The following is a 9,916-nucleotide window of genomic DNA, read 5'->3' as shown; positions in this document are numbered from 1 at the left end:
GAACACGGAGGTGAGCTATACCATCTAAAATCATGTGAATACATGCCTAAAACATATAAAAGCATTTGGTGGGCCCACTTGAAATTTAGATGCGTCTGAAACTTGGCCTGACCCCTTATCCAAGTGGGACACACATAATGGATGGGCTGAATTTGTGAGCCATATCTCAGTGGGCCCACACAGCTCGACCTCATGGGAAGTTCCTATGAGCTCGACTAAATGGATGGATAGGATGGATCTCTCACAAACATTACAATGTGCCCCACATAAATTCCCATAACAAGAACTTTGTGTGAAAGTGAAATCTTTGCCAGTTCTACCACCCGTGAGATGCATCTTCAAACACCATACGCATGCCACATTCAACTTCTAAAAATCTCACCTATCATATAATACCTATGCATGCATACACCACATGTGCCACTGCACCTTCAAGCATTTACATGTGCCATGGTGCATCTCCAGGTAACCCTGACATTCCAATATTAATTTATAGGGACATGACATGGATATGCTCATGTAAATAGAATATTTCACAAACAACAGCCAATATAACAAAATTGTTTATCCATACAAGCCTATTCAAATAGACCTTTGTCGGATGTATATGTCTAAAAAAATACCTAAATCAATTTTTACATTGACAATCATCCTATTTCAAGCAATATGACAATCCTTCCGGGGCCCATATGAAGTCCTTATATATCGGGGTTTCAATCAAGTAATGAATTAACCACTGGCGCAATTGTTCCTAGCCAATTGGTACATACATTAATAGGGCTTTGTCAACATCTCCAACTCAACACCGCACTAATGATGAGGCTATGGTATCCAATGTAACGAATATCGTTGTGATCTTGAAAATCCGACAGCATTTTCATGAAAATTTAATGAAATGATATTATTACAACAATATAATGAGAATTTCAAATATTAGCATTTTTCATCTTTTTGTGATTTTATTGCGATAATATCCTGAAATTAACACAAATTATTTTAAAATTTAACTAATTGATCATTATATATTTAAAATTTCAAAGTTAATAAACTTATTCTATTAATTTATAATAAATCTTTTTATTTTTTCTTAGTGAGATTTTTCCAGTAATATCCAGAGAAAAACCTCTAATTTTGAAATATCCCAAGAAATTCGTGACGATAACTATGATAGAATCTGCTAAGCTTAGAGGGTGGCCTTATATGGTTATGGAATTGTCAGCCAGGGTGTAACTTATTCCTAATCCGACCCAACCCAAGATGAATCCTTTAACTTGAGCCCAACCCATTTCAAGTCAGCCCTTTTTTTTCTTTTTTTTGCTTTTTCTTTTCTTTTTTTACACAGGTGCGCACGCGCATACACACACACGCTGTAGTGGGATTTCACCACCTATGGATACTCAACCCTTGACCGGGTGTTGAAACTCCTGAGAGTCTATCACCTGAGTAAGGATCCAGTTCAGGTTACAACCCTAATTGCAAGCAAGCCAGCTTTAAAGGAATAAGAGCCGATGAGTTCAAGCTTCCAATTGATTATGAATGAGATCATTATTCCAGTCATGCATCACCGGTGTAAAAGAATAAAATGGTTTCTAAGAGTCTTAAAATAAATAAATAAAAACAATAGTTTTATATATAAAAAGAATAATAAGAGACACTGCAGAAGTAAATTCAATTTTCTTATTTGAATTGAGGAAAATATATGAACTAAATGAAAAGATTCTATTATTACTAATAAGAATAACCATGAATTGATCATTTGAAATAGATCTATGGATTAGATAAATTCTTCACTGATAGAATGAAGAAACTAATAGATTTGTAAAATTATGATGAATGTTTGACTAAGAATCATGTGGTCATGCAATACATACACGGCTACAATTAATCACATGAACTTATGATCACTTAGGTGTGGCTACCAATTCATGTGACCACATGATGCTTTGGGTGTCCAGTTAATCATGGCCGTGATATACATTGGACCACTAAATCAAGTGATCAAGTGATTTATGAATGGTTACTTAGCCACGTGCAATAATAAGATATACATGACCACTGAGTAAACGATCATGCGATGTAGGTATGACCACTCTATCATGTGAATTAGTAATGCATGTATCACCACAAATAATGTAATCATGAGATGTCGGTATGCATATTGGTTTTTGAACTATCCTCATAAAATTACATCAGGGGAAATTTTATGAGAAGTTTCTAGAATTTTCTAAATGAAAATAAGATTCTACAAATAGTGTTGCATATTAACTTTCGCATGAAAAGTTATCCTTCCCATTAGTGTTGTAAAATAACAGAGCTGAACAAAAGGTGGGCCACACCATAGATATTGTCAGTTGTGGAAAATCAAGATTGCCCACTCATGAAGTGGCCAACACAAAATCAACGGACAGGTAAATGGTCTGAATCAATGTAAAGCATGGCTCACCTAATGAGTGGATTGATCCAACTGTAGTTGTAGGGTCATTTCTTTAGTGACACCTTTTTCACAGTTGGGATCTTCTGCGCAAGTGTCACGTTGAATGTGAAACACATTGAAGAATTTACATAGGAATAAAGTGTAAAATAAAGTAGTCATGGGAAAAGTGTAGACGCTTGAATATGTTACCATAAAAAGTAAAAAAGAATATTGATTCTATTTCATTTAAATTATTTGTTAAAGAAAAAAAGATGCAGTTCTACTAACACACGCACGTGTACAAGTCAGCTAATATACGCCCCACCAGGTATGCCTGCGTTGCAGACAGGTGCAGTATTCAAGCCATCTATCAGAAGGGCACCTACTTAGGTAGATTGCCACTAGCTAAACATGTAGGCTATGGTGCTATACATCGAATATGGAAAACAGATGAACTGGGATGTAGGCTTAAACTCTAGGATGGAAATTGAGCTTAAGTTGTATATAGGATTGGGTATCCAACCCTATTTATATAAGTTAGAGAGTTGAGGATTTTGAAACCCATCAAAACTTTTCTCCTAGGATTGGGTAAACCATGTTTATATAGTTTAGAGGATTGAGGAGTTTGATGGGTTTCAAACTCTTCTCTCTAATGCTCCACACGAATTTGGTAATCCCAATCCCACATACCACCCCTTACACAATTTTAGATGCATCACAGTTTAGTAGAGTCCATTGGTACTCCTGATCACATTGTATCAAACCCTTACGACAATCTAGACCATTGATCAATAAGGCCCTCCTAATAAAATTCTTACATGTGGGACATGAGAATCTGACATATATACTCTGAACATGCCCTGGACCAAAAATAATATTATTTCGACAATTAGGTGGACCACAATGGTACATGAATCCAACCCGAGGACCTTGACGACCCAACCTAAACATGAGTTGGGTCAATCAGATTTGGGTTGATCCGAACACCCAGGTGCTACATTGGTAATACTTCATTTTCCATCTTCTGCTAGAGAAACACTTTGATACTCTCGCTGAATGCCATGGATGATACAAAAGAAGATAGAAATTACTGAGGAATTACATACATGGCACCATTTATGCATGCATGAGTATCAAGCGTAGCATGCAGACAGAGTATCAAATAACTCCCCTTGCTGCTCCAGCTTGAACTCGATAGTCACTGAGTACGCTACCAAAAAAAGATAGTCACTGAGTCAAATTGATCTCTTTTTTAAAGATTTAGAAGGGGAGTAGATGTTTCCTTTAAAATCTTTGTACTCAAAAAATATAAAATAAATTAAAAAGCTAGCATGAAAATGACTCCATTCATGAACATATTCATAAGGGAAACTTCACGGTGGAGAAAAGCCCACGTGATTATACAGTCCCATCGCTTGCCCCGGGGCCCAACTCCCAGTATCTAGCAACCAAATCCACTGGGAAAATACATGGTGGAGAAAAGCCCACGTGATTATACAGTCCCCTCGCTTGCCCCGGGACCCAACTCCCATTATCTAGCAACCTAATCCGCTGTCAATATCTAGTCATCTCAAATGTATGGTGTATTATTTATTTATCCAAGAAGCGTCCCAATTAAATAAACAAGTGTGGCCCACTCTATCCCGTCATCAACTACAACTCTGAATGTCATTTATGTATGCAATCAAATCAATGAATGGATTGGACCTTGCGTGTGTGAGCAAAAATTTCATGTGTTATCTACAATGGCTAAAGAAATGATATTGATCATGTTGGGATTTGTGCTGCAGAATTACATAGATATAGATCTAGGATAGCAATCCAATGACACCAAGCAAACACAAGAGAATACAAAGATTTAAAGCGGAAAACCCTTTCGGGAAAAAACCACGGCACAAAGCGCAAATCTTTACTATGAAAATAGAAATTACAAAGAGAGAGGACTTACCCGATTCGAACAACATTGAATCTCACCCTTGTTACACATTTTGATACCATAGAATCCCTTCTAGAAACCCTTAGAATACATTTAAAATGCATTTAGAATCATTAGAATGACCCTAGGGACTCCTATTTATAGTTTAGGAAACTTAACTTACGCACCTCTTTGAAACCACTTCAAATTTATGCAATCCGCGCACCATCTGCGTAACCTTCGACTGGTCGAGCCTGTGCTTCGATTGGTCGAAAGACCCCTTCGACTAGTCGAGCCTATCCCTCGACTGATCGAAGACCTCGGAAATTTCAGAAACATTATTGTTAGACTTTAAGTCGAACTTGCTTCGACTAGTTGAACTTTTTCCAGAACTTTTCAGATTTAAGATATCTTTTTTAACAACAATCTCCACTATGTCTTCAATCTTCAAACATGTAGATTCTTGATCTCTTCTTGTCACACCCCAAACTCGGAAATCGAGCTCACAAAATTTCTGATCGCCGAATCCGGTGCCGACAGCCTCCGTAATACCTCATTCTCAGCTCTCAGTGCCCATACGCTAGGTTTCGATCCTGAGATCCTACAAGGAGGATTTTTAACATGAATTTCTTTATAAATAAAGAAGCATAACCACAAGTTTTACCCGAATCACAAAGACAACATTATCATCACATATCAACTAATATAAACAGTTGATTATAGTGCTGAAGAGGAAATACATATATCGATACTCCAAAAGACAATTGCACGCTCGAAGCTCAACGCTGCTGCTACCTAACGCCATCTGCGCACATCTATCGTGCATAAGCTTATAGAAGCTTAGAGAGTGGTGTAAGTATATGATCAAGATAAGTGTCAAGCATACAAATATCAGAGCAATGCGGAAACATGCTGGTAAGTCCATAAATATCATCACCCTTATCTAGGCTATGCGATGTAAAAACATAATAAGCCAATATTATATACTGAGAAAGAAATGTAGATCAGTTATGCAATGCGGAGACATAGCAAGTCAAATATCATATACTGAGGATGTAATGCAATATGCAAATCTTGATGAGTCCACGAATACCGTCAGCCGTATCTAAGCCATGCATCAAACCTGCGCGTATTGCGCGATCATGTGAGCGCAAGTCCTTTTCACAAGGAATTCTATAAACATCTCAGCCCAATGGCATATGCTTTAATCAATCATCCCTCATAATATGCATACGAATGATGGAGGTCTACAGAGGACGTCAAATCTAGACCAAATATCAAGATAGGCTCTAAACAATGGATACACCAAACCTGATACTACATATCCTTCCGTCTACGGCAAGGGATGATATAGACTGCTTTGCTAAAGTTCACTGATTTAAAACGCATCACGACAGTTAAGGAAGGAATCCAACTTATAACCACCACAATATCAGATGATGCTTCCGATGTGGGACAAAGTTCTGCCTTCACTGTGTGCATAGTAGCTTACCAGCACAGTAGCCTACCAATCACTGGTAGCTCGTCCAGGCCCTTAGGCCCCACCCACATCAGTGTCTGCCCACGTGTGCAACAATGATGGAGCATTATAATATCCCCCACTGAGGGCAGAGCCGAGTCTAAGTACAATAAGTGGGCTTCCTTACCCTCTCTATCACACAATAAACTGGACTGCCCTATGGGGCCCAATATATACACAAGGTGGGCTCCGATATGTGGGTAATCTAATGGGTATCACTAACATCAAGGTGGGCCCAACGGTTTGGGATAGCCCAATCAGAGAAGATGAAAATGGGCTTGATAATGGGCTCTAGGGAGGTTTGCAACGTGGACATTTAACCACCATTGCACCTAGAGTACGGTCCGCCATAAAATCTAACTTATAGTGAGGAAAGGGCCTCATACAATCACAATGGGCCTCATACAATCACAACGGGCCTCATACAATCACAATGGGCCACATACAATCTCAATAGGCCTCATACAATCATAATGGGCCTTATACAATCACAATGGGCCTCATCACATGGGCCTCGTATATATCACAATGAACCTCACCACATAGGCCTCATATATATCACACTGGGCCTCATCATATGGGCCTCACATACATCACACTGGGCCTCACATTATCACAATGGGTCGCATCGCATGGGCCTTATATACATCACAATGGGCCGCATCACATGGGTCTTACACATCACAATAGGCCGCATCTCATGGACCTAATACACCTCACAATGAGCCATATCACATGGGCCTGATATACATCACAATGGGCCTCATCTCATGGGCCTCTCATACATCACAATGGACCTCATATACATCACCATGGGCCGCATCACATGGGCTTCATATATAACACATCGGGCCTCATCATATGGGCCTCATATACAACATATCGGGCCTCACTCATGGGCCACATATACATCATAATGGGCCCCACCAGATGGATAACTTCAATCAAATACGTACACCACGTGGATGGACGGTACTAATATACAACACATCACAAGGTGGGCCGCATAAGTGGACGGCATAGATGAAACACGTACAATATGGTGGGCCCTGCAATTACACAACAGGTGGGCCTACCGTTCATGGCCGGATGGTGTGGATTATACAACACATACATCATCATGGGGTCCACGTCCCATGTGGACAGTGTGGACAGCCACACACGTGGCTGGCCTCACGTCCAGCCCTGAACGGACGGCCAGGATATACAATACAGCAAGGTAGGCCCCACATGGCAATGTCCAGAGATGGACAATGCAGATACAAAATACATACATAAATGTGGGCCCCACCCGTCCAACAAACGGACAACGTGGATGTGACCCATACATCACGGTCAGCCCGATATAGCCCATCCAAATGGACGGCGCTGATATACAATACATACATTAAGGTAGGCCCCACCCACACACGTGCAGCACATGTGGGGTGGGTCCCACGCTGCTAAATGGATGGACGATATGGTATAACACATACCTCATGATCGGGCCCACAGAACTTGCTGACGCTAATACAGCAGTTGAGCAGCTACGTGGGACCCACCGTCCAAGGTTTGGACAATGTGGATCCAGCACATACACAAAGCTGATATTTATGTTTTCCATTCGTCCAGGCTTGCTGGAGGCTGGACGGTGCCAGCTCCAGCAACTAGGCCCAATCAAACCTGGGCCCACTAATGGACAACCTGGTAAGATACATGCATCAAGGTGGGGTCCACGTCAATGTAGCCCACCTATTTTGGGATCAAAGTTGATATTCATATTTCCCTATGTCCAGCCCTGCCCGAAAATGGGCAGCAAGGTGGACCCATATGTGGACAGCGGTTCGGCCCGCCTAAATGGACAGCGTGGATGAAATCTATACATCGGGGTGGGCAATCGATTAGGGAAAGAGAGAGAGAGAGAGAGAGAGAGAGAGAGAGGTAGAGAGAGAAAGAAAGAGAGGCGTGTGTGTGAGGGAGGAGCTCTGCCACTATGAGCTCCTCTCGGTTTACAACGCGTACATTAAATGGGTCCCACCACAAGTGGGCCCTCAGATAGAAATCAAGGGTGGAATTTCCAAGATCACCTACCGTTGGTCTTCTTCTTTAGCTCCTTAGACTCCTTAGCTCCTAGGCTTTCTCTTTTATGGTGGATGATGAAGTTTGGATGGTTGGATGGTGAGATTGGGTGGTAGAGAGATGGGTCCTCTCTTAGTTCTTCTCTCCTTAGGATTTTCTCTCCCAATTGCTTAGAAATGGTGGAGAATGAGATGGGATGGAGTGATGGATGGGAGAGAGGGATAGTATAAGAGGGATGGGATGAGAGGAATGGGTGTGTAAGAGAGGGATGGGTGAGAGTTGACTTTTGGATGAGAGAGGAATGGGCTAGGTATGGATTGTGATGGGATGTACTTGACTAATTGATGTGAAAGGTGGTAGAGATTCTCTCGGAATTCGCAACGCGCAGTGTTTTTCTCGAAATATACGTGGGCCCACAATTCCTGGGTATCGCATCGGTGCGCAAAACACAGCGTTGGACAGCAGTGACGACGCGGTTGCAAGGGTACAAGTCTTAGGTTGAGTCGACTCAGATCTATGGGATGCGACTTATGGTCGCGCGCAAACGCTGATTATAGGTCGTAGGTCATCAGAATTCAACGGGGAGGATCATGGAAGTCTAAGGAACGGTACGGTCTAGGATATAGGCCTTACACTTCTCTTATCCCTACCTTGTATCATAGCTTTATTAACACATCTTATGCACACTGCCCTTCTTTTACACCATCTCCAAGCCCAAAGAAGTCACACATAACTTGAACTTTTCTATATGAATGACCTTGGTGAGCATGTCTGTCGGATCTGAATCCACGTATCCAACCACCTTTGCTCCTATCTTCCCAAAAGTAAGACGCAGTCTTCTGTACCTAAAATGTATCGAAGTAACCATCTCACCATGCTTTTATATGTTTTAGGCATGTCTTTACATGATTTTAGATGGTGTGGCCCGTCGGAGTTCCGTGTACGGCTGATTTTTTGAAATATCCCATAATTTAAAGAGGACCCATCAAATGCACAGTGTTAATGTTCGACATACATCATGGTGGGACCCACACAGCTCGACCTCTTGAGTTCCCATGGCTTCAACCATATAGAACCTTTTCCCTATATATATATATATATATATATCTCTGTGAGTCACAAGCCATACCAAAGCAATCCAAATAAATGTTGATTTTAACCCATTTTCTATCAAATTCATAATAAAATGTCTTTTGTATACATGCAATGTTCTACATGAATGCAGATTTTATGTGAATGCCCTTTACAGGGAGTTCATAGGTTGGAAAAAGCTAGTCGGCGCTCATTGCAACAAAATTAGGCAAATTCAAAACTCAAATGGGAGACAGGAAAGGAAACAGTGAGGATTGAATTAACACGGTTGAAGTATTTATATATCACAAAAGTTTTGTATTGGGCTAAATTTTTAATGTTTTCAGTTCATTCTAGTCGGAATGACCTTATAAACAGTTTGAATGTTATATAAACACCAAAGGTGGATTCAGCAAGATTTTAACGGTAGGCATTTCTTTTCCTAGTTTTTCTTCGGTGTGGCCTCTTTGAGTTTTGGATCCACCATACGCATGCCACATTCAACTTCTAAAAATCTCACCTATCATATAATACCTATGCATGCATACACCACATGTGCCACTGCACCTTCAAGCATTTACATGTGCCATGGTGCATCTACATGTGCCATGGTGCATCTCCAGGTAACCCTGACATTCCAATAGTAATTTATAGGGACACGACATGGATATGCTCATGTAAATAGAATATTTCACAAACAACAGCCAATATAACAAAATTGTTTATCCATACAAGCCTATTCAAATAGACCTTTGTCGGATGAATATGTCTAAAAAATACCTAAATCAATTTTTACATTGACAATCATCCTATTTCAAGCAATATGACAATCCTTCCGGGGCCCATATGAAGTCCTTATATGTCGGGGTTTCAATCAAGTAATGAATTAACCACTGGCGCAATTGTTCCTAGCCAATTGGTACATACATTAATAGGGCGT

The sequence above is a fragment of the Magnolia sinica genome, chromosome 3 (genome assembly GCF_029962835.1).
Source record: "Magnolia sinica isolate HGM2019 chromosome 3, MsV1, whole genome shotgun sequence".
Lineage (NCBI taxonomy): Eukaryota > Viridiplantae > Streptophyta > Magnoliopsida > Magnoliales > Magnoliaceae > Magnolia > Magnolia sinica.
This window is presented reverse-complemented; position numbering follows the sequence as displayed.